The following is a 26,843-nucleotide window of genomic DNA, read 5'->3' on the forward strand; positions in this document are numbered from 1 at the left end:
ATTGAGCTCTTCTTTGCTTCTCATCTGACCAAGTAAATCAGCTTACTTCAAATCTTCCTTCTGAGAGAGCCCTCAGCAGGTATCTAACAAGCCCTGATTAAGCACCAATCAGGATTCTTCCTCACGCTTCAGCTACTTCAATAGGCATAGAAACAGAAATTAATATTTAGTGCATCCAGTCCTACCATCCTTGGGGAAAATTAGACTCAGTCAAATTTTTTCACTGCAAAACGTAATGAACACCATTTCAAATACAATTTTGATGTTGTCAGTCCTGGTGTGTTGCCCATCTCTCAGCTACTACCTCAATCAACTTCTCTCCTATCTTTAACAAATCATATGAAACCCCGATGATGAAAATCCTTCAATCATTTCTCCAGGCAGGCACCACAGCCCATATATTCCCTTTAGTGGAAACACAAATGTAGTTTGTAAAGGCCATATCACTATTTCACAGCAGGGTGCAGCACAGGAGGAAAGTTAAGGTGAAAACTCTGCTATCCTTCGTCTCATTGCTCACTGGACTGCAACTACTGTATTAATGACTTGCATAGATCCTGAGTGTCTCTGGTCCTTGCAGATCTCCCACTTTACAGAATGATGGCACTATACACAACAGCAGGGTGGTCAGCCACTTCAGTGCTCACTTTCAATGCATAACAAAGGCTTTGAGGAAGAGAAAAGACAGCTCACTGTACACCTTCAGGGGCTGTGTATAGTACAATTCTCAAAATTAAGAGCATTGCCATGTGTGCAGTGTCAATAAGACAACATAATTTCACACTACATAACTGTGAATAAAAAATATTGCTGCTGAACATTTGGAGAGCAGAGATCATTCTGTGTTGTGTGCATAATGCCTTAGTATGCAGCAATTTAGGGGATTAATTTAAAACAACTTCTGACTAAATAAGGCTTGGGGGATGCACTCTGCTATTAAGTATTGAAGAATAGCTGCTTAAATTTTTTGCTCTAATCAAATCTAATCTCTTCAGCTAAGTCAAAGAGGGAAATGATCAGTTTAAGAGACATCAGAAGATTTACACAGATTGAAAATGAATTAAAATTAGTTTTGCAGTCTGAGATGGGCTAAAATGACAGTCTAATTGCCTCTGAATTGAATATCATAAAGCTTAGCGTGTAATTTTAATCATTGATGAGCTTCAGGTTAATTATGCTCATGGCTTGCATGCAGCGTAAAAAAAGCATCTCCGAAATGAACCTCAACACAAAGACCATGAAAAACTAATAATTTTCTAATTAGTTCACACAGGCACATTTACTTCTGCATTTGGCAATTTAACACCAACAATATTTGCATCGGAAATTAGGCTATAGTTTTTGTACTCCTAACAGTCATAAGAAGTTGCAACAAAACACACCGGGCAGATTTGAATACCCTGAACACTCTCAGGAGATCACAACTATAACAAGTCCAATTTTAATCCACATTCAGTAACTCTGGACAAATACAAAATGAGCTCTGTGGTGTATTATCTTGCCATTTCCAGCAAAAAGCAACCTTACGATACTTTTATTTGTTGAGCAGACAGGACCAGACTTGACTATCTACTCTTGTTAGCACATAGTGTACATACACCAATATCCGCCAACACTGAATAATTTACATCGGAAATAAGCTTGAAACATGTAGTACTATGCAGAGGACTCCCATTTCATCTCATCATCTGAAAAAGCAGACATTGATAAATGGCATGTCTTCACCACTTTGTAAATAGTTCTACCTATAGATCCAGAAAGATGCAGCACAGTGTATACTAAAAGAATTATATAAGCACACATATAAAGCAATTCAATTAAGACAATTATAGAAGAGGGAAATCTACAATGATGAAGCAAGACAAAATGCAGCAGATTGTGATTTGAAAGGCGGCATTTCTCAACACTTCAAGCACTAAATGACTCTGTGGGGAATATCTCCATCCTTCTGGGCAATACACAGTGAATCATTATAAACTGATAAATTATAAAATATGCTATATACATCTGAACACTGATCATGATACCTGCTGTTTAGACATACATGGTTTCTGCAGACAAACCAAATCAAAGCCCTCAGTTCTTCTTCAGACACTACCTAAGAAAGCTTTAACATCTAAAAGATTTAACAAGCATGCTTTGGTGTTTTGCAAATTTTCGCAACATATTTCCTAATAATTTAGATGAATGTGTTTTTTTTTGCAAACTATTTTATATTGAGCTTTGATCCCGAACCTATGGAACAATTTGCTCTGGGTACATGTCTATTCATTTTGTTGTTCTGTTTCTATAAAATCAACATTTTAAATATAAAACAACTGACTTTTATATATGATTGAATTGCTAACTCCTCTTTTCTTCCTTCAGCAAATACAGGTTGAATGGCTACAAGCAAAATAATCAATACTCCTACACTAAGATTAACTGACAAAAAGTGTACATGTTAAACAATAGGGCAATGCCTCTGCACTGAATGAATGTTCAGTTCCCATTGGAACAAAGAACTAGAATCACAAATGCCAATTATACCTCTGTTTTTTAATTGAGATTGTCCCAGCCTTCTTCTCCGCTCCAGTGAGACAGTGTTTTGAGAAGTGATTAAAAAGAACGTGATCTGATCAAGAGGAGCGAATAATGGCAGAGGAATGCTAGGTTTGCCACACTGTTAAGTGCTGGGGAAAAAAAAGACCAATAGGGTTCTTGGCTCCTTTGTTTTTCCATCTGCTGTTTAGTTCCCTTATTCGACTTCAATTCTTTATCTGCAGTGTTAGAGGCAGGTTAAAAGCTGTCCACATAAAACACTAGTTCAACCCACGCAAAGTTAGAACTTACATAACTCTCTTAAAAACAAATACAATTATACCAGAATTATATCAAGTTTTCTAAAGGTCATCACTGTCTCTGCAGTGGCCTTTTTCTCCACACCAAATCCTCTATCAATATGTCATACTGAGTTAGGCAAAGACAAAGGAGAGGATCAGTGCGAAAACTGCACATATATCTAATCCTGACAAAGGATTGAATAGACCTTCACAAGTGTAATTATACTTGTTTATTTGTTGCCACATACAAACGACTGATGAAAAATCCATCAAAGCAGGATTATACAGGCACCAAGTGCCCCTCTACTTACTAAGTCCACATTTAGATTCAGTACTATTTTATTCAAATCTAAAAGCAAAAAAAACAACAAACTTTTGCATTGAATTTTGACAATTGTTTGTGTATTGTACAATATTATTAAATATATTTGCAACCTATGCTGTGCTTTACTTCCTTGGATCTATGATTAGTTGCTGTGGTATAGTAGTAGGGTGTGGTAGATGCTTTGCCAGCCATGGATTGTGTAATATTAAACATTCTTTTTACTGCACTTGTCATTTTTAAGCCTTAAATGCAGGTACTATATTTTGCACAAAAAAACAATAATTATGTCAGATTACTTCAGGTTTCCCAGCTCGAGTAATGTGGCTTAGGCCAACTATTATGAACTAATCTTTAGCTAAGCAAATTTTCCTTTATCTTCCCGGCCTATTGGCCATCTTTCAGAACATTTAAAGTTATTCAGAAAAAACTCTCAGCCACATGTACTTCTTTGTTACTCTCTATGTGATATTGTTTGTTGATCATATTTCCCTGTTGCACACATTAATAAAATTATATTGTAATAAGCTCGTTGTGTTACTGACATCAAAATGTAATTGTTAACCGGGTTTAAAATGTATTTGCTTGATAAAAAAAACTTTGATTTTTGGGCACTGCACTGAAGCCCCCAAATTTATGTAAAATTACAATAACTGAAAACAGTTTTTAGAAACTACAGAACCCTTCACTTATAAGTAAGGGACAAATCAAAGTAAACCAATCTGCATAGCTAATGTCTTTGTGACCTCTCCAATTTAAAACAGAAAAGCTGTAATTTTTTTTGCTGGCAATCTGGAAACACTCTGGAGTTAATTACAGCTGATTCGAAGTGAACCGCACAAACAAAGGCCAGTCTATGTCCAGACAATTATACTGCATTAACCAGCTTAGAGCTTCCTGCTGATGTTTCAGGGCTCTTCTATTACACCCTTCTACCTTCCCAGCATGATAGAAAGTGCTCCTGCAAGGATGAATTAATGAAGAGAACTGCAAAAGAATGTGTGACGACCTCTTTTGACTTGGCAAAAAACTTTCCATCCAAGTCACTACAAAGGCGGAGAAGGTAATTAAGTTTGAATAGAAGACTGAAACAAAATATACATCTGTCCTGGAAGAGGTGAAGGAATTATATAGGAATTGGCTTGAAAGTTCCAAAGATAAATAATCATAAATAAATAGATAAATAAAGACGCTTGCATGCATTACATTACCTGGCTAGCCAAAGTTTGTCTTTTTTTAAATCTTATTCATGAATGCTGACAAGTTATCAAAGTAGATTTTTAAACATTAATCAGACAACATGTGACATGTACGATCTTTGCATGACAGCTTCTCTGGATTTCATTCTAAGTATTATCCCAGTCTTTTTAGCACATGAGAAGCAACATTAGATGGCTGACACTTTATTGTTTGTATCATAGTGTAAAGAACATAAATGTGAACCAACATTTGTTCACAAAGCTACTTTGAAGAAAGTCATATAGGTCTGCATTATGACATTTTTGAATACTGTACTTAGCTCCAATGAACAAGCTCCTCCCACACCCTTTTGTAATGATAGGTTAAGCCTCAATGCAACAAACTTTGCCATTGCATATATCCTGTTATGTGACCTTACTCGCATCCTTACTGATGTTCCCCCATCATACGTGAAACTCTACCTGATAGGCCAATACTGCCAGAGCAATCCACCCTTCATCCATATAGCAAACACAATCACTATTATTTGTAACAATATAGAGAAAACTGTACAGTTCTAATTGTGCTGATACTCTCATTAACTTCATAATAGGGTTGTTCTACAGGATGGAGATTCCAGAAGTATGCAGGTGGGAGTGAGGAATACATTCAAGATACAGAGGAGAAATTTATTCACTCAGGTGTTGTGAATCTTTAGAATTCTCTAGTCTAAAGGCTGTAGGTGCTCAATCACTGAGTAGATTCAAGGCTGAGATTGATAGATTTCTGGACTCTAAAGGAATCAAAGGATATAGGGGTCAGTTGGGAAAATGGAGTTGAGGTCAAGGATCAGCTACGACATTAAATGGCAGAGCAGGTTTGAGGGGCTGCATGGCCTACTTACTTCTGATCTATTTCTTATGGTCAATATTTCCTCAAAGTTTCAATGTGTCTATTCAACAATTTTGGTTGACTGTCATTCTTTTTGCAACCTGTAATGAAGTAACTCCGAAGCAAGGTTCCTCAACCTGCACAAAGATGTAGATTTTTCAGCGCACAATAATGTGGTCAGTCTAAAAGTTAAAAAATACGTTTAATATGTAATTTTCTGGTTTCATTTTTACATTCCTCTCCTTGTACTATCAAATGACCTTAATGCTACTGAGCATTCTTGTTAATGTTACACAAAGAAGGTCATAAGATTGAAGCATCAGAGTATGATGCTCTGTATGAAGTATTGAGGATGCAGTAAAGTTGGTATTCAAGCAAGTTAAATATCTGACATGTAGAAATCAAAAATCAAGGGCCTATATGAAAATGGCGACATTACCAATGCAAGTCTGCTTTACATTTGGAACTACAATACTATTGTTTTAATCAGAAGTGGTTATAGATGAAACAAAATAATTTCATTGTGCCCCTATAAGCCTCATGTACATTAATCACCCTCCCTTTGTTTCATCCATGCAAAGAAGGATTAGATTTTAAATGATGACTGCTTAATCCCTTTGATTTCCCTGTGCTAAATAAATATTAATCTACAAGTCAATCACATCTTGTATTATAATGCAAAGTATATACAATATGAAACTACTCAAAGGTTATGTAAATCGCAGCTGATTTTACAAGCGCCTGTCTGTTGATAACATCATTCTCATTCTCTTTCAGGGAAAAATGCTCCTGATCAGGATTTAAAGTTAACAGTTCAGCTTCACGTATACAACCTAACCCAAATCCTTACTGTCTTTGCAAGTCAGGAGCAAAGATCCATTACATTAATCTGCACTATGAATAAACAATTATTGTGCATGTTTATTTAAGGTTCATTACTCAGAATCTGTAATTTTACCTCAACCCTTCATAAATGCATAGAGGCCACTTGGATGGCTTTGAAGGATAATGTGAGCAATAACTGCTCTACTCCTGCCTCTAATTTCTGCAAAGTTTTCCAGTTGCTACAGGTTTTGACATTTTCCCTCAGTTATTTATGTTCAGAGCAGATTCTGATATAATTATCAGGTCATTTTGGTGCAGTGATGGCTCTTCCTATTGCCACCTAGTTCAAAAGTTGTTCTGCTGCAGATCCTGCTTCAAGGCTAGTTCTACTGTAATTATCTTCATAAAATGTAATCACAGACCAGGTATCCCAGTGAGCATTCCAAAGCTATTAGCAATGTTTTAGCCTCAGATCTAGTTTTTTAAAAAAGATAAGTATAACAGGAATGTTAGACCTGAACAGGTTTAATAACCAGAAAAGTCAGTCTAGTATTGGAGTTTTCTTCCTTGTAACGTTAAGGCAATCTGAACAGATATTCTCGCCATTGCTAAATTTAAAAAGGGCATGTGAAAGGGAGCACGAAAAAGACTTTTTTTTAAAAAAAAATCACAAATACTGCAAAATCATCTTTATAAATTGTATTTTTTTGGGGGGGGGGGAGCGGGGGAGGTTAAGTCTGCAGTACACACTGCAGTCTGAATGCAAGGTACTACATTTGATTTTAATATTGTTAAAATTGAATTAACAAATGTTAACACTTACTAATCAACACCGCATCAAAACAAAACTTTAAAAAATTTAAACACTGTGTATCTATCATTCACTGATTTCATCTGGTTTTCATCTTTTCAAGGGACAACCTTATTTGTTGTCTCTTTCTCCCCATACCATATTACCCCCACCCCTATAGGCTATGAATTCCTTCACCTTCTGGGTCTTGCTTTCCACCCAAAGTTACTGTTATTTCTGCAAGTCTTGCTATCAGCGTGCTATATCCGCGCACATAGAATTGCACAGTTGAACGCGATACTGTTCTCGCCCCAACATCCACATATGCCCATTCCAGCCAGGGAGACTGAAACCTGGTTTGAAAAACAGGAACCCCAGCTGATTTACCGGGGTTCCTGTTAGAGCATCTAACCCAAAGCCTTATTATGGAGCTTCGACTGCTGCGCCAACTAACTCTACACAGACCACAAGCAGGGAATCCAAGATCCTCCACGTCTCTTTCTTTCCGCCTCAGCGACTGGCTGACTAGCTAAAGCCGGTCACTTGGAATCTCAGTTTGGGGGTGGGGTCCGCCCTGATCTCTCGCCACAACTGGGGATGGAGTATTGGCAGAATCTCATGGATTTGGCTGAAGTTACGGGCTGGAGACACTGAACCTCCACGAGTCATACATAGTAAAGGGTGACTTCGTTTTATTATCGTCGGGCCCAATATTTATCTGTAGATCATTCCCTTGTTTTTCCTTTTTTTGGCACCTTTCAAACAAACTTTTGATGGGGCTTGTTTTCTTTTACTGTACCATCCTGATGCACTGCCTTACAAGTAAAACTTGAAAAAAATGCGGGCTACAGCTACCATAAAATCGGCTAACTGGCGAGGCAGGGATTTTCAATAACCTATTTGTGAAATAGTTCAGCCTAGCCGTTTCTTTGAGGGACTCGACACCCTGCTGCAGCTCGATATTGGAACGTCACACTAGCCGGCACCGTCCTGACTGCTCAGCTGAAATACACAATCATGGAGAAAGTACTGCCTACCGATGGGCTCTTCTAGAAACGGACAACATGATTATTAATTCAGCTCGCTACACTTCCTCTCTGACAGTTCGGGGCAACAGGAGTAAATTGCAAACTAGATCCGGATTGTATGCAGATTGGAATCAGTTACAACTGGATCGCCTCACTGTATACTATTCCATAATAAAATATTATTAGTGATTTCACTAAAGTTATGTTTTATTGATATAAAGTGTCATAAGCCATTATTTCTAAACTTATTTTGTCGTTCCTGAAGTTGCTGGAGGGTTAAGATTAGGAAGGTAATTCTATTTACAAAAGTAACACATGCCAGTCAAGATAAACAGGGTGACACAATTGACTCATTCTAACTCTAGCTGATTATTTTAACAGCGGCGCAATTTTGCACGAAGTAAATGTGAATGGAGTAAACTCTGCAGGTTTATTCAATGAGCGCTGGTTCCATTAGAACCATTAACAAGTCGGGCTGTCAGACTATAATGAAGGTAAATGATTAGTTAGTACAGCAGCTGAAGACTTCTTCAATGTAATAAGAGTTAATTAAAGTTTACCACAAGACACTACCTAGAGCAAAACGTTGATTACGTTTCAGGATTTAGTGCAAACAGACAATAGCTGGCAGTAATGAACAAAGCAATAATATAATGAAATGGAATATTAATTGTGTAGTAAAGAAAGACTTAAAAGGTGTCGTTTTATGGCTGACTTACACTTGGTAGGATATTTTGAAATAGGAATAACCAGAAAAATAAAGTGAGTCGCGAGAAGCATTTTAGGGCACAAATCAAATTTGAAATGATCAATTTCTATGATGCTGAAATCATTTCCACAGATTAGCAAACAAATGTTAAGCACGCCTCTCCATACAAAAATGCAAGAAGCTCCGGTGTCAGATTTAACTGAGAATTCAAGTCTTAAGTATTTCAGAGAAATTAAACTGGTGCTATTTGAACTCAAGTTTGAATTTGTTTTTGACACAGTGCCCAGTATTTATTTCTGCACCGGAAAAACAGCAGGGGAGGGAAAAAAAGGCCAATCAGGTGATCTTTAATACAATTTAAAATGCATTTGCATTGCTTTGATTCTAAACTTGTGTCCAGAACAGACAGATAAGACCATTGCTTTTCTTGCTACACTGATGGTCTGTTTATTTCTACATTTTTATCAAAGTAAATTGTTTCAGCTTGGTGTAATGTAAGAAACAATAATTCGCCACAAAACAGACACACAAGCACAACAGACACAATTCATACAAATTTTTACTCAGAACTTGTTATTTCTGCTAAATGCACTGGGTACTTATTGTTTAACCATTTTAGTGGACAAGACTGTAATTAGATGACTGAAGCTATCGTGACAATTGTTCATTATAAATGATCTTTTTCAAAACCATTACAAAATTCAAGAGAAATGAAGCCTGATTCCCAGCTCCAATGCTCAACTGCCTTAAAATTCTTTCATTCTATTTAATTTATTTGCACTGTTAAGGTATCACAGACCCATCTTTATCTTCAGTATCACGTTTTATCACTTTCTACCATCCAGAGGATGCATACAAGTTTACTAACCCTACATTTCCCCAGAGTTCCATTTGTGTTGTGTCCCTAGCACTGTACTAAAGTATCTCCTAAAGCCCTTTTGCCCCCTTTGGCACTCACAGACTCATTGGTCCTGACACTTTCACTTCATCCATGACAAATGATCTCATGACTGTGCTCAGATTGCACAAGACGACTACTTTATGCACAACTAAATCATTAGCTTCCACCCATGCATTTTGCTTATGCGAAAATAGATTCCATCCTATTAGATCCCACCCTAACATTTTCCAAGATTATTTTGATTTTTTAAAAAAGAATCCTTTATTGACTAATAATACTTGCACATATATGCTTAAACTCTTGCTTTGTAAATCAGGCAGGATATGAGAAGGCTACTTAGTAAGTACTTCTCAAGGGATTTCAGTAACTGTACTCAACCTCTGCCCTGCTGCAAACACTGTGCCAGATATCTGTCTGTTGTATATCCTTTTTGGTCTTTTTGGGAGGAGAGGGTGGGGGGGGGGGGAGGTGGAAATCAGTGCTAGGTTACACTGAACTAGAATTACTGTCCATTTTCCTGAATACTGTACACACCACTTTGACCAACACAACTTTAATATTGACATCTATTTACATAAGAAATGCCAATTAAATGACAGAGCAAAAATACTTGTAAGATACAGATTGGAGACTCAGCAACTCCTTCTTATTACATTGCTTCATTTATTTAAATCTACTGTACAGATGAAAGAAATTTGCTTTCATTTGGCCTAATTAATCCATTTTGAATGAAGGTCTCAACAAAATCTGTTACAGGAGAAACCTTCTGAGATGGAGTCACCTCTCTCCTCTCTGAAGTGCTTACTACATCTTGGGACTCTGAAAGCAGCTCTTAAGGTGATGTTCCGATTGGCACCTGTCCCCTCTTATTAGGCCAAGGACCAAGTAGGTTGGTGTGTGAAGCCTAGTTCATGAATTAAACTGAGGTGAGCCAGAGAAAGTGCTCCTGGTGATTTGCCTGTTGACAGCAAGCACTTGAACAGACCTCTATGACCAACAACACTTGGCAGACCTTAAAGGTTGCAGCTTTGCAACTTGCTTCATTTCAGCAAACAAACATCTCTCCCCTGCTTTTATGCAACTTAAAAACTTACATGTCTGCATTAACTAAATGTGCGCCCTTTATACTGTGTCAGATAATTGCTGGCATCTCTTCATGCACAGGATGTACAAATTGAAAACCTGCAGCTTATGCTCATCTGTCAAAAGAAGCTACTTCCATGTAAAATCTACAACTGCCACAAAGAACAATGCAGAAAATTTAATTCACTTTCAATTCCTTTTAAACTTCAGAGGTTCAGTCAGCCACAGAGACAGTCATGTTAAGACTGTTGTTACTTAAGCGATTCTTTGTTAATTTTTTTAAAACAATATTTTGGTATATCCAAGTAATGCTAATATTAAGATATAAAAATTGTGAAACAATTATTGGATTGACATTATTAATAAAAGGGTCATGCATACAAAGAAGCCACTGACGGATCAAATAAAGACTTTAGGAGAAGTTTCTTTACACAGAGTGATGAGAATGTGGAACTCATTGTCACATAGAGTAGAGGATGCAAATAGTACTGACACATTAAAGCGAATGCTTGCTACATGCACGACAGAGAAGTAAAAAAGGGATGTTGGAAGAGTTGATTAGATTGGGAGATGGATTCTGCAGAGAATAAGCGCTAGAATAGGCTATTACATTTTCAGAGTTCTGAAGAAGAATCATATTGCACTAAAGCGTTAAGTCTGTTTCTCTCTCCACAGATGCTGCCAGGCCTGCTGAGTTTTCCCAGCATTTTGTGTTTTCATACCACCATAGACCAGTTGGGCCAAGTAACCTTTTTCTGCACTGCAGATTCAAAGCGATTCTATGGAGCATGTCACTGTAATATCTCATTAAACCATTTCATACTATTGTTTAAGTGCCGTATATAAAGCACTGTGTGGTATAAGTTAATGTCTGTAATCTCATGCAACCTATTAAAGCTTTCCATAATCTGAGAAAAATACGCACACATTTTATATATTATATCATATATACAGTGTGTATTCTGTGACAGCATTTTTGAACTTATAGCAGAGAAGTTCTTTGCCCAAAGGTATCTGTAAGGCATGCTGTTTTCCCTTGCATTTGCTTTCACCCATTATTTTCCCTTTCACATGAAACCAATCATAGATACTCACACAGCTAATCCTTATTCTTTCCAAGAAGGTGCAGATACGTTTGGAACTCAGGTGGACTTCTTAGTACTAACATTGTATGGATGTAGCAAGCCTCACCTATTTCAGACTTGAAATTGTCTCTATTAAACAAATAATGAACTGGTGCTAAGTAAATGCTCCCATAAAAACTTATTCTCATTAAAAGGCATATATTGCATGTTATTTGATGAGGCATTTCTAATCAGAATATATCTATACTTTAGGAGGCCTGGGAGTAACTTGCTTCTTAAAGAAAGGAGTTGATTAAATATTTGAAAAACACGTAATTCCTATAATTATTGATGTCCCATTGTAGGCTTAATCATGGATACAATTTGAGTCTTGCGCAATAGGAGATGGCATTAGTATAGTTATTCATCTTTAACATTATTGCAAAAGTGTAAAGAAATATGTGCATTTCAATTAAGGGAAGCGCTTATCTATGATGATCATTTTTAATTCTAAGACAGGCGGATAGCAGGCTAGTTTCTATATGGTAGATTGTACAATGATTGTATATTGTCCAAGCAGTCATATATTCCCTGCCAAATACATAATTGATGAAACAACAAATACTTAATTTTGTGATGTTATTCTGCTTTGTTTATTCATCCCTATATTAATACAGTATTAAATCCAATTAATTCATATCTTTATCGCTATTTCAAAGAACCTACTCCACTTTTTCATTCAGCAGTTTCAGTGTCTTTTTTTTTAGCGCTTTGTTGTAGCTAAATGTTGTGAAATGATTTGGAATGATTATCTTTGTTAAAACAAAAATAAATCAGATTTCTCTTTAAAAAAAACTGTTTGCAAGTATGATTTATGTAGTTCCTTCTACAACAAAATACAGTATAGTATTAGATAGCTCTGGTCTCTCAGGATTACAGTTTAATGGTCAGGATACAGGAATCTTTCCTATAGAACCCAAGTATATATCATACACTTCAAGTTTCATCACAGATGAATTCTATTCCTGTCAGTGTAGTAAAATACACTGAATTGCTTTGCATGCCAGCAAAATGTAATTAAAGCATAAGTGAAAAACTTAGCGCATCCAATCTCCTCCTATACTTTTAACCAGAGTAATTCTAATACATGTGGATTGTATACATTTATTTTTGGATGTGGTATAGCAAATTTGAAAAAAATGAAATGCACCTAACGTAAACAAGAGACATCTTGATTGTTTAAAGCTATTTTGTGATTAAAAATAAAACTTAACAACCTTGTCAGAGTGAGTTGCTACGTGAATCAATCCACCTTTTTTTCGCACAGTGGTTGCACTCATACTGTGTAACGGCTGCATTTGTACAGTCTGGCCAATAGCTTCACTGGATTATTTCAACATCATTACAATTATTATTTTTGTAATTTAGAGTCGTTTAGCTATTCCTCCTCTATGCTACGAGAACACGGGCAAATTGTAACCAGCTACTAACCTGCCTGTCATTCAATTCTGCAGGGACTGAAAATGTGCCAATTACAGCACATGACAGTTTATTAAATGTGTTTAACACAATTATAAAATATGCCAATCTTTACAGAAACAGAATATAACACATTTTTCTTGTTAAAATAGTCATACACAAATTAAAGTACCAATATACAGTCGCTGTGATTTCAGTTTATGGTATTGCAAGTGCCCTGAAGCTTTTGCAGCTTAAGTAATTTCACATTAAAAATTAACCTGACAAGACCTTTATTCAAATGACAAGTATGTGCATATAGAAGTTTTGTGAACTGGCAGCAAACAATAGGGGTCAACAGCTGACAGTCTATGTCTACACTCGTCTGGGGCCTGAAACTGTTACTTATTATAACCTAAACCCATGTGAAACCTTTCAAAAGTATACATAGCATAAATAATTATTTAAACAAAGGGGTAAATATCTCACTTTATCTTATCAAAAATACACCTGTGGTATTTTCACTTTCAGAATAATAATGAAGTAAAGATTCACTTATCACTTTGGCAGCTGTTGACCAATAAAAGTTTATTTTCATCAAATGATATTTCAAACAAAGTTTTACTCGCAGTTAACAAAATCTAAATACAACAGAATAAAATGGTATTTTTTCACAGTGTATTTTATTTGTATAACATCGTAATTATCAATGATATTTTTCTATAGAATACTACTTTTAAGTTTTGTTGGGGGAAAAAAAACTATACCAAAGAAAATAATTGAACATCCTTGACACTGGTGGTCAATATTTGGTTTGTGACATGCCTGGCATGTTCTTGTAACTCTCCTGTATACAAACCTTTTTTAACAGCCCCAAGCTGCACCATTATCATACATATTACTTCACAAGAGGAGAGAATCCAAGGGAATTCCATAAAGCTGCTGAAATATGAGACTATGCTTGTTTTCTCAAGTCCTGGACAAATACATCTTTTGAGTGAGCTGAGCATTTGGGGGGGGGGGGGGGGGGGTTGCGTAGGGAGGGAAGAAGAGCCTGCATTTTCATCTTCCTTTCATCTTAGTCATTCAGTCAACCATTCAGTCTGCCATTCAACAGTACTTTTCATTATGCAAAAAAATGCTAATCCTTTTCCGATGCTTTCACACTTGTATAAACCTCCATTTCTCCAACTGAAAAGCAATTATATCAGTTTACGTTTCTGTCAAAAAACAGGATTAATTCTGGAACAGCAGAATCTCTCCTTTTTTTCATATTCTGTTATCGGAACCGAGAGAGATTATTAGTGAAGGTATTTCCACAATGCAAAGCTACACTTGCTTTTAGGCTGTGATTTAATTGGTCAAAGAAAAACAGCTTTAGTTACTGCGGAAACCCTTTTCAGCAACAGAATTGACCTTTCCTTGCTAAGGTCTGAATAGAATGAACCTGAAACTGGTCTATTAATCAGAAACAAATTATGAAAGAATGTAGCTGGACTGTTTGACACTGTGCTGTCTTAGGACACTCAGTGAAAGCTAAGTAACAATGTCCTCTTCACGGGTAATGAAGAACCATGACAAATGAGACAGAGAAACTATTCGTTTGCATATGCAAATTCCTATACAAAGGAAACATGTACAAACAAGTGTCGTTGTAAGGTGGATTAGGCAAACAAGGCTTTCTTTTAAGACACTCTGCAGCCCTGAACATTAGTCAGCACAATTAACCCAGTTACCATGGTGACTAATGAAATTTTACCATGGTATGAGTTAAATTAGAAAGCTAGTTATGTGTTTCCTCTACCCAACTCAAAATTCATTATTTTCTCCAGAACAATAATGCAATTGTGCTTGGCTGATCTCTGCCAGCCCAACAAGCCTCTAAATTGACAATTTGCATATGTTAATATAATTAAGTGCTAATTACATGAAAGTTGTACATATTCGCATGCACTTTCCCTGGGTGCTGTTTAGCTTGAACTCCATCCAAGTTTTTAACCCTGAAAGAGATTTTAACCAGGAAAGAATTGTTGTGTTACACAGCCCTGGGGCTCTAACAGAAGGGCCCTGCACATAAGACATTAAGCCTATGACTAGTTTCTTATCTTTCCACCCACAAAAGTTGTTGGTATTGTGAGTATGTGAACTATACCAAGCTGCCAACATTTCTGACTTCAAATCAGAACTTCAGTTTTATCAGCTGATTTAGAACAATAATTAACTCACACCAATTATTCACAGCACAATGATTCAACCAGTTACACTTCCACTTGTAGACTGTACAATACAAAATAACCCCCCCATCACTGAAAAAGTCATACACAGTTATATAAAATAGCTGTTTCAAATGATTTTATTGGTATTCACTATACGTGGAGATATTTGTATTTTGATGAGGATGAGAAATTCCCCATTAAGAGATTTTTATATTGAATCTGAATAAAATAAATTTAACATCACACGTTCACAATAGCAGCACATGTGAAATAAATATAACTTTTCAAAGCAAAAGAGAAAGGAATTTTTGGCAAAATAGACAGCTTGTATGGATTAAGGCGCCTTTGTCCTTTCTCATATGCATTTCTTTTTGCAGACTAAATTGACCGAGTCTGCTCCACATTTTTAGGAAGGAACATTTTACACTGAATGGAAAAAATGTTCTGCAGTGTACAAAAATTGGTGCAGCTGCATCTGAACTTCATCCAGATGGTTCACAATCGTAAAAATAGCCTCACTTTTACTATTTTCCCACATACTGATATGAAAACCTGGCTGCACGTTTCCTTTCGATTGAGTGGCTTAAATGTAGACGGGGAGAGAGGGAGGGAGGGGAAGAGACAGAGACACACACACTTGAAACTGACACTGATTCCTGATTTGAGCCTTAATACATTCAGCAATGGCAGTGGGAATAAGGCTACTTCCATGAAACAGTAACTATTTTCCAACACCAGTATACACTGACTGCCTGAAATGCAAAGAGAACTTCTCCTCAGAATTGCACACAACCACACACACACTGATCACATGTACAAAATAATGTACAATAAATACAATGGGGTTCTTAGATTAGAATCTGAAATATTTGAATTTTTAAATGCTGGCTTGTTTTGTTATTTTAGATATTTATAAATATTCTAGACTAAAATCTTGTCCTGACTCAAGAGACTTTAAGAATTTTAAATACAGCAAGGCAACATATTTGTTAAAAATTATCTTGATTCCAAAGTTACGCATTAACCTATGTTTTGCCTTTACAAAACTTTTCTTTTGTACGTTTGTTAGTATATTTGTTCACCAACCCTAACACCAGCAATTGCTGACTGCTTCAATATGCAGAAAAATGTTTTAAAATTGACAGCATTGTCACTTTACATGACAGTAGCCTTGATATGTTGCGAGCGTTTACCTGTCAATAAACCATCACCAAATCTTCACTTGGCAATGGAAATATTAAAGCCCAGCCCCACTAAATATATTCATGCTATTTATAGAACTGACACAAATAATAGCAACTAGCAGATATACTGCTAAGCTAACTCTTAATAAGTTTGATGGCGTCACTTACACGTCAGCAGCAAATTCCTAGTGATAATTTACGCAAACATAAAAATGGATTTTGAGTGGGAAATCTGAGTGAAAATGCTGAGGTGGAGAACACATCACTTCAAAGCAAAAAAAGTATTGTGCGTCAACCAATTATACTGCTGGTGTTTGAATTTAAAATGTTTATGTCCAATGGTTAACATTTGAACATTTTTATCTTATTGTTGTCAGTCATTTTTTTTACACTGCACCCCACTCTGAGGGATTTTATCATATTAGTTGGAAATTGTCTTTAGTTAACAAATAATCTGGCTTCCACCATTAAAATTAAAGTATAATTATTTAGTCAGAACATATTGATCTATGATTAACATAATATTTTAGGTAGCAACCAATAATTGTGAACCTGGCTCTCTCAGGCCTTTAACTGATCAGATATCAAATTCACAGCAGAGCACATACTGATGGTGATTGCCAGATTCCTTGGGATACCTTCCATATTTCAAGCTATGGAAAAGAAGGAGATAGGAAAAAGAAGCCACAAAAAAAAAAGCATTCTGCAGTGAAGGATTTTAAATCACTAAGCCTCTTCTAATAGACTTGAGACTTATTGAGGTAGAAACCATAAAAAATGAAGAAGGGAAATTTAATCCCTGAAATATTGATTTGCACATTAATATCATATAGGGTGAGGGCAATTTGGCTTCATGGAAATGACACATTGTCGACCCTCGGTGAAGTCAGAACCAATCTTACAGCTGAACATGTCTGAATCTCAAGAGTTATTAAGGGCTTTCCTTCTTGCCTTTATGAGTTTTCCTCTGCCTACCAATTCCATGTTAAATGTATTATCTTTAAGAAATAATTGTAAAACCTCAGGGGTTTTTCCAGTTAATGGAAGGGAGGCTAAACCACATCAGATTCTGAAATGCAACATTAAACCCTTGCAATCAACAAAGCCACCTCAGTTCTGCTTCCATCCAGTGCAGGCTATAATATTGTTATTGTGGATAATCTAATTTCACTGTGTAAGTTTTAGCTTATGGTTAAAGTGCCAAGAGAATATTACAGAATATATGAACTGATTCACCCAGCCCCTCTGATTTGATTAGCCATTTTGCAACATCAGGTTTTTTTTTAAAGAATATCAATACAAAATTAAAGGAAATGATTGCATAAAAACACGTTTCTTGCACCATTTTTTAAACGCTTAACTGCACAATCTGAGCGGATAAGGTTCTAATTTAATTGTGGATGAAACATGGCAAACGTCAATGAGAGTACTGCATGATAATAATCTATACAAATCTCATTCTTAATCATTCCAAACTGAACAACGTTTAATAAGTTAACCTGCTGTATTTACAACCAATGTTACAGCCTCAAATATTTTATTAAGGCCCACTGACTAAATAATATCAGGGCAAAAACAAAATAAAACGCTTATTGTTGTGTTAACCAAAAATGTTTCTCGCAGTGGCATAAAAGCGAATATCAGATGTTAGTATTTGGTACCGTTCGATTACTGAAAAATAGCCTTGGTGTCTTTCTTCCAGAGAATAAAAAAGGGTGGAAGGCAAAACGATTCTCACAAAATCGCTATGTCCCTGCGTTCATACACATGCTCCAATTGTGCGTGTGTTTATGGAGATATGTTTTTACACTCACTGCAAAACCCTGTGGATGTACCTTTTAGAAGTACAGTAAATATTGTATCACAGATCAACTCGCTCGACTAAGCACTCTGTGTATTCTGTTTCTTTTTGGATCTTTGTGGACAGTAATAGGAAAAAAAGTGAAAGTATTTATTTCTGATGGCGACGGTTTTAGACAATTGATTCCTTCCGTATCCAGAATAGGAACACACAATCTCCGGGAACTTGGAAATGAATAGTTTTCGCGCGACGTTTCATTGCCCTTTTCTGAGTCTAACTATTTATTTTTTTGAAACCCAGCTTTGGTGTCGGATATCTAGTGGTTTGTGCCGACAGTTGCTGCTGCAGTGATGAAGGGGAGAGAGTGCGTTACATACCCAGCCTTTGCTCTGAGTTTAAACGATCGATCCCCGTGTCACTGTCGTGTCCCAATCGCAGAAGTCAGCCCCGAACGAAAAGGCAGGGCTACTATATACAAGCTTCAATAATAATCAAAAGTACAGAACACAGCGGAATTAGGGTGAAGCCAGTAGAGGCGCGGATATGGCTGTCTGGAGCTCCGTGTGGTGTTAGGAAAGATACTGAGAGACACACAGGGATGAGTCGGAACGGATAATGTGCGATATACAAATTGGGGGCGAAGAGTTTTTAGCTCGGCTTTTGACAGAAAGAGCGACGGTTACTTATGGAAGCTGACACACACAGAAAGAGCAAGAGGCAGGAAAACATATACACAGAGGCAGACACACACACACACACAGGCCGAGATACACACACACGTAGAGGCAGAGACACACACACACGCAGAGGCAGAGATGCACACAGACACACACGCAGAGACAGAGATACACACATACAGAGCAAGAAGAAAGAGACAGAGACCAGGAGGCAAAGATAGCCACACAGAGCAGGAGGCAGAAAGACAGACGGACAGACAGACAGACACACACACACACACACACACACAGAGGCAGAGACACATGCATACACAGAGCAAGAAGCAGAAAGAGACAGAGAGAGCAGGAGGCAGAAACAGCCACACACAGCAAAAGGCAGAGAGACACACACAAAAGACAGAGGCACACAGAACAAGAGGCAGACACACACAGAGCAAGAGACAGAGAGACACACACAGCAAAAGGCAAAGAGCGAGACACACAGAGAGCAGAAGGCATAAGAAGACAGACAGACACACACAAACACACAGACACATACAGGCTCATCCAGAGACCAGGGGAGCGTGTCTGCCTTCAAGTTAATCATCATCACCATGAGGTCTGATCACCCTGGGAGCATCACCCTGCAATAAACACACAACCTGCTGCTGCCGCTTGCCTTACTACCCAGGCTGATGTATGAGTTTTCACTCCGGCCGAGCTGTCTGCTGCTCCCTCAGCCATCCAGCAGCAGCCCGGCCCCACACACTGCCAGGTAAAAAAAAAGCAACAAAAGAAGACAGCGAACTAAATGGTGTTTAAAGTTGGGGGTCGATCCTCGCGAAAAAGAATGCTTTTTTTAAAAAAGAACCGAGAAGGATTATTTTAGTAAAGTGAGGGAAACATAGGAGGTCGGTGTGGTCTTTTTTTTTAAAAAGGGCAACTTTTTTGGGTACAAAGAAATTGTATTATTTTCCAAAGAGAAAGCTAACTCGATGGTTGTTAGGATTGCGACTGGGAATCGCTTCGCAGTGGAGAGAGGCGCTGGGGCAGGAGGAAAGTGAATAGTTTCAGCGCTGGAGGAAAGAAAAGTGCGGGTGTTTGGAGACTGTGGCTATCTTTCCCCCCTCTGTGTGTGTGTGTCTCCCACCAGAAACTCCTCCATCTGAGACCCCCAAAAGAATGAGCAAGTTGTGTCTGAAAGTGTTTTCACTGGGAGGCGAGGCAATCTGACAGCTCGATCTCTCCCTGATGTGTATCTACATGTCCTAAAAGTCACACGATCGCACTTGTGTAAACACCAAGTACCCGATCAGTCCACTTAAAAAAATAAGAGAAGCCCCCCCTTTCCCCCTTCTCCCCCCACAGCTCCCCCCCAAAAAAATCCAAACGCGTTTAGAGACAATTCCTCTTTTGTTGTGTAGCTTTTTTTTTTAAAAAAAATGTTTTGGCGAGAGAAAGAAAAGACAATCCGGTCAAGTCAGTAATGATAAAGAGTGCGAATCGATAATGCAGCTCATTGTGTCACCGAGATAATACTGGCTTACCGCTTAATAAAGTGGAACTTACTATTTTCCCTCGCAGCCGCCTCTTCTTCTTTATTTTTTTTGTTATAATGACATTAATTATTGTCACATCCACTGGCCCCCCGATTGGTTTGGTTTTTGGAAATAAGACAAGGATCCCAGGCCAGCCAGACACTCGGACGTGAAGCGCTCCTTTGGGCCCGGCTGTGTAAGCACTCCCCTCGGCTCGCCACCGCAAACGGAAAAGGGAAACTGGATATGAAAATCCGATATATCTTTATTCTGCTAATTATTTTGCCCTGTAAAAAATGGCTGATTAAGTTGAGTGCGCATGTGTCTTCATTACCGATGCACGACGGGAAGGTGTAATTAGTGAGGTGATCAACATTCAAAAGATTGGACTTGACGCTTTGAAGTTGAAGCCGCGGTGGCCGCTAATGGAGAAGGTCCCAAACCTGACCCAGAGCAGCGCCTGAGACACACACCCAGTCAGGGAGGGACACACACACAGGCACAGACTGAGGGACACAGATACACACACACAATACTGCTCCCGCTCCCCTATCACCACACAAACACACACACACTTAAAGAGGATTTAACTATCTACCTCTAATTTAACACCAGAGAGAGGGACACACAAACACACACACACACACAGACTGAGAGACATAGATACACACACAACGCTGTTCCCGTTCCTCTATCACTACACAAAAGACACACACTTAAAGAGGATTTAATAATCTACCTCTGATTTAACATCAGTGAGGGGGACACACACACACACACACACACACAGACTGAGGGACCCATAAACACACAACACTGCTCCCGCTCCCCTATCACCACACAAACACACACACACACTTAAAGAGGCTTTAACAATCAACCTCTAATTTAACACCAGAGAGAGGGACACACACACAGACACAGAGACAGACTGAGGGACACAGAATACTGCTCCCGCTCCCCTATCACCACACAAAGACACACACACACCAAGAGGCTTTAACTATCTACCTCTGATTTAACATCACACACACATACACACACAGACTCGGGACACAGATAGAGTACAGCTCTCGCTCCCCTAGTATTACACAAAGACACACTCACTTAAAGAGGATTTAACAATCTATCTCTGATTTAACATCAGTGAGTGAGAGAGAGAGAGAGAGAAACACCATTAAGCACTGGAGAGCTAAATACATACACTCATTTCCACACACCAGAAAGCGGATTCCACCAAAACGAAACAACAAAAAAAGTCACATCATATACAAAGGTCCGTGCACTGGAAGGATCCGGACTCTATACAGTTTTGTTAGAAGTGTATGTCCCCCTGTGTAACCGCGGTGTAAATACAATTAGACCCGGGTTTTTTTTTGCAAGTTGGAACTGAAGGCGAAAAGTCATCAAATCGCAAACATTAAAAAAAAGCCCCTTGCCTGAAAACTGGACCCCCTCCCTCCCCAACCACCTCCCCCCTCACTCTGAAGAACGGACATAAACAAAACTAAATGATTTCTCAGAAAAAAAAGTGTAGAAAATAATTCGCGCCGGCCGATCTTAAATAATAGTTTGGCTGTTTTTTCTTAAAATAGAATCAGGTCATTCAAATAAAAAAACTAAAAAAAATACGAGAGCAAATAAACACCAGAGCCGAATAAGGTTAAAAAAATCAAAAAGCCAGCCTTGTCGCTTTCACACTAATCGCTTTTTTTCAATGAAACACTACCTATATTGATTGCGCTGATATCTGATCTACTGGCGTGACTTTGCTACAGCAATCTAAATGACAATTTCCCTCTATTTTAATGTTTGTGTCTATAACCCTGATTGTATTTAAACTGAAATAACGCCTGGCTGTCGCAGGGGCTGATTTTATTTCAGATAGGTCTTAACAGCTGGCAAAACCCTACCTTTTATTTTGTTCTCCTCTGTCCCTCACCCTTAATAGTCGCTATCGAATAAGACACTAAGGATGTTAATCGTTACGAGAAAATCAGGAGATCACCACTTATCTGGGGGAAAATCGAAGGCACTTTATTCAGCGCTGGGTTAGATATGATAAGGCTGGGTGAGATAGAGTGGAAGTGTGGTGCCACATGTTTCTCTGTGTCCATTTCTCCCGCACTCTATTCCTCCCCTCTTTCTCTCCCATCCTGTTGTGTACTGAGAGGTCTCTATCAGGGTCTCTGTGTACGGTGGCCGCCAGTAGCCCTCAATTCGCCTTCTTGATCTCTCCCCTTGTCTATCACCATCTCCCTCTCTCTGTCTGCGAGACTCTCTGATCGCTCCATACCAAAACCCATCAGCACTGCTGAAATGTTAGGGACCCGCGCCTCAGACACCTCGATAACCCTTACTTCCCCCCCGGGGGCTATTTGCCAAAGGCGCCGTGTTAACTATTTATTTATATATAAAAAAACCCTCAGTATCTTGTTCCAAAGCCGATGACAAATCATAGATCGCTGGTCAGCACAGGACAATACACACAACAATCCTTTCCCACACTTGGTGGATAAAGTTAAGAATTTTGTTCCGAGCCGAAACGATTTCCCATTTCAATGATAAATATATATCGATCGGTTTGAACTTCCAACAGCAAACTTATCTAGTCTTCAAGTTACGGTTCAACCTGCTAGACTTTGTTGATCAAATGAAAAACAGGGGAGGGAAAAAACGCGACCCAAGAACAAAAAACTTTTGCAATAACAAATACTTTGCTGAATGTAATAATGGTCATTCTATATTTAATGTTTTACTTCTCAAATCATATTAAATCTCAGCTATTTTCGCTGACTAAAACGCGCTACTTGAATTTCACTACATTATCGCCCACGATCCACGAGTGAATTCTTTAATTCAGTTGGAAAAGAGCGCATTTTTCTAACAATTTTAAAATATATATATAGTGTTATACAATCATTTCAGGATTCGATTTAGATACAAATTGTAACAAGTTAAAAAGTAGTTCGTGCATATTTACCTGCGTTTCATCTCCAGCTCTATCAATCCTTTATTCTATAGATCTTTGTAATTTGATTTTAGGGATTTATTTTGTACACAATGTGGCAGATCTTTTTTCTCTCTCTCTGTTGACGGGAAATGTATACGATGAACACGCCTGGCGCCCTCTGGGGCTTAAAAGGTCATCACTTTGACAGCAGGCTGACCATCATCTTCTCCCGGGTTCAGCCCATTGTTTATAAACACAGAAATATATACACCATTTCCTATCACTTAACAACAGAAATTTCACTTTCTATCCCGGATAAGCTCAGCACACAAGACGCTCAATAATGAATACTCTATAATGTAACATTATCAAACCGCATATTGTTCAACTTTTGTTAGAAGCATAGACAACAACAGATAATTTGAAGGGAAAAAAGTATTTGTTTTTACCTCAGGAATTTTATCGATCACTTCTTTCCTGGACACACTCATTTAAAACGAACTAAAGACGTTTGCAAAAAAAAAACCTCACGGATTTAAAAGGTTGTCATCCCCAAAGTGCCCAGCGCAGCAGGCCCAGTAGAAAAATGTGATAAATAAATTCGAGACTGAGGGCTGCCTCTCTCAATGCGGACATATCTGACTTTAATTTAATATTCCGCAATCATATTTTATAACGCAAATAATTCACGCCTAGATTTCCAGCGGATTCTGCATGGGACCCAAGAATTGCACTTAACCGCGTATAATTCACAGTAGATATAAATTAGTACATTGATCATTCTACTTTTAATATCACTATATTTTTGGTTATCACTGCAAAATCTTTAAAGCATGTTAAATATCTCACAGCCCCATGCTTTACATTTTCTGCGCTCTGCAAAGAAAACAAATTAAATTCTCACGCTACCAAATCGTTAAATAATTTATAATCGAGCAATATAGACTAGATGTACCTTATGTAAAACACTACCGTTAGCCCATTGATCTGGTTTGGATCGATTCGATAAACGGAAATCTATCAAAGCGCTTAAATGTGACATATCATTTACAATCAAACATTTCCTCCCACAACGAAAAAAGGGTTATTTCATGTGAAAAAGAAACATATTATACATGACTTAGTCTATTGATCATGTGAATATAATTAACTTGTGTTTATCATAAACTTCACAATTTACAGCATGTATTTAAGATCTGGTTTTGAGCAAATACAACTTATTTAAACGTTTCGCACCCCAATGTTTTAAATGTCCGATTTTTTTTGCATTTCTGGCACCCTTAAAACGCTTCAAAATTAAACACTACTAAATGATCCATTTCGCATTGTGTGTCAAAAGAATGCACAGGACCCTGTTTCGTTTGTGCGTTTTTATGGTAAAAGGATTCACAACTGAACGACAACCTCTGCTAAACATCTCAGAGTTGAATTTGTACACCGTTATAATTTTTTAAATAAACCTATTGCCACGCTATATTAGCAGCCCGGATTCTACAAGATTGGGAACGGTCACTGGAAGCATCTTTTGAACAATGTTCTGTGATGAAATGGGAACACATCACAGGTTTATATTTGTTGTACTGGATCATGCTAATCCCTGCTTTGCCCAGGTCTCTGTTAGGCTACCCAACACTATTGTTTCAGATCTCCATTTTTTCTTCAAAAAATTCCACTAAATGGCGACTATCAAATTCTGACAATGTAAATTCGAACTGTTGCTGTACAATCGTTATTTTTATTTGTTAAAGAAAATCGATGAAATTGCCTCTAAAGTACTTAGTGAGGCGTGTTTGTACCGACTAGGGGAGAATACTAAATACAGTGGTTGGTCGATGAAAATTGAGTGGTTAGGAAATGTTTAAGTACACGCTCCTTAACGCTTGACTTGGTGACTGAAATGCTGCCGCTCTGATCTTTCGCACTCTTCCCCTTTTCCTACTCTTTTGTGTGTGTGTGTGTTTTCAACCAGCAGCCTCCCTTTTTTTGTCCACTTCCCTCCCTTGATCCTGAAACTCTGCTCTGATCTCTCTCATATTATTTTTCCCTTCTCCCGGACTCTTCATTTTATTCGTTTTCCAGAAGCTTCCCTTTCGCCTTGTTTCTCTCTCTCTCTCTCTGCCACGCTCCCATCTCCTCCAGGTTTTATTCCCAGTTAGCCCATAATTAGACCGTGACGCAATATTCCGTTCATTTAGCCCTCCCTCGTTACTCTCGCTGGCTTGTTGTCATGTTATTTATGGCCCCCTCCCCTCTAAAAATTTCGCATTCGTCTCCCCAACTTTAGACCACAGCGTCTTTTCAGTTTCCTCTTCCCTCCGTCTTTTACGGATCTGTCACTTCCCTTTGATGTTTCCTTCAACTTTCCATTCTTTCTGTTTTATCACTCTCTATGCCCAATCCATGCTCCTTTTCGCCTTTCTGTTCATTTTCTCCTTTCTAATCCTTGTTCTTTCTCTCTCCTTCCACCCAGATTATCATTGGTTCCTAATATTGAAGGCTCCCATCCCTTCCCCACTATGTTTTCAAACCTCATTTGTATAGTCATCTCCTGTGCTATGCCCCTTCCTCCACTGTACATTTAGTTTGTCTCCATTGCTTTCTGTTTTTTTTCATTTTCTCACATATTCTCATTGATGCTCTCCATTTTGTCGCTTTCTCGCCTTGTGCTTTTTCACCTTTTCACTCTGCCCATGTATTCAGTCATTTAACCACTCCCTTTCCTTGTTTCCCGACTTCTCATTTTATCTTTAAGTGCATGATTATATCCTGACATTTTCATCTTTTGTGTTTTCTCTTTCTTTGCATTTCCACTTTCGGTTTCCTCCTATTTCTCGTCTTCTACATCAGTCTGACTGATACTTTTTTCTTGTCCCTAGTATTTTATCATTGTCCCTAGTTTTCTCTCTCCTGCTCTGACCTGCTCTTGTGGCCAGAGTATATATTTGGCTGATTGAGTTCAATTGCTGCCAATGGTAATCCCCAGGATGTTGATAGTAAGCAAGTGAAGTCATTTCTCCTCATCTTAGTCTTAAATGAATGACTCTTTATCCTGAGACTTTGCCCCCAAGTTTTAGATCCCCAACCAGCCAGCACAGCCATTATCATTGCATTCTCTCATTCTCACTTCCACCTGCCATTTCTCACTTGCTCTCAGTGTCTCATTACATTTTCTTTTCTTTTATTTCCTCTGCCTCATGTTGCATTTCCCATTTGCGTTAAATTTCAAATACATTTCTGACATAGTCACCTGAATGTAAACACCCATTTTCTCTTTCATTGCCTTTCCTCCCTTCCTCCTTTTTTTTAAAAAAAGTCACTTCTTCTCCACATTGATTTACTTTTTCTCTGTATCACTCATTTTCCGTTCTGCATTTTCCAGTCCTTTCTTTATCTCCTTTAATTTGTCCCTGCACTTGTCTTATT

General features: G+C 38.0%; 1 protein-coding gene across 2 annotated transcripts in view; it reads right to left on the reverse strand.

Annotated features, from left to right (window-relative positions):
- zfhx4 (zinc finger homeobox 4) overlaps positions 1–20,718 on the reverse strand; it is a 240,648-nt gene extending 219,930 nt beyond the window's left edge. For both annotated transcript variants that reach the window (XM_080194061.1, XM_080194060.1), the window contains exon 1: positions 20,499–20,718. The gene's annotated coding sequence lies outside the window, so the exon portion shown is untranslated. The remainder of the gene's footprint in view (positions 1–20,498) is intronic.
- Between the last annotated feature and the right edge of the window lie 6,125 nt (positions 20,719–26,843).

Source organism: Carcharhinus amblyrhynchos, chromosome 8 (genome assembly GCF_965287045.1).
Source record: "Carcharhinus amblyrhynchos chromosome 8, sCarAmb.v2.hapA, whole genome shotgun sequence".
Lineage (NCBI taxonomy): Eukaryota > Metazoa > Chordata > Chondrichthyes > Carcharhiniformes > Carcharhinidae > Carcharhinus > Carcharhinus amblyrhynchos.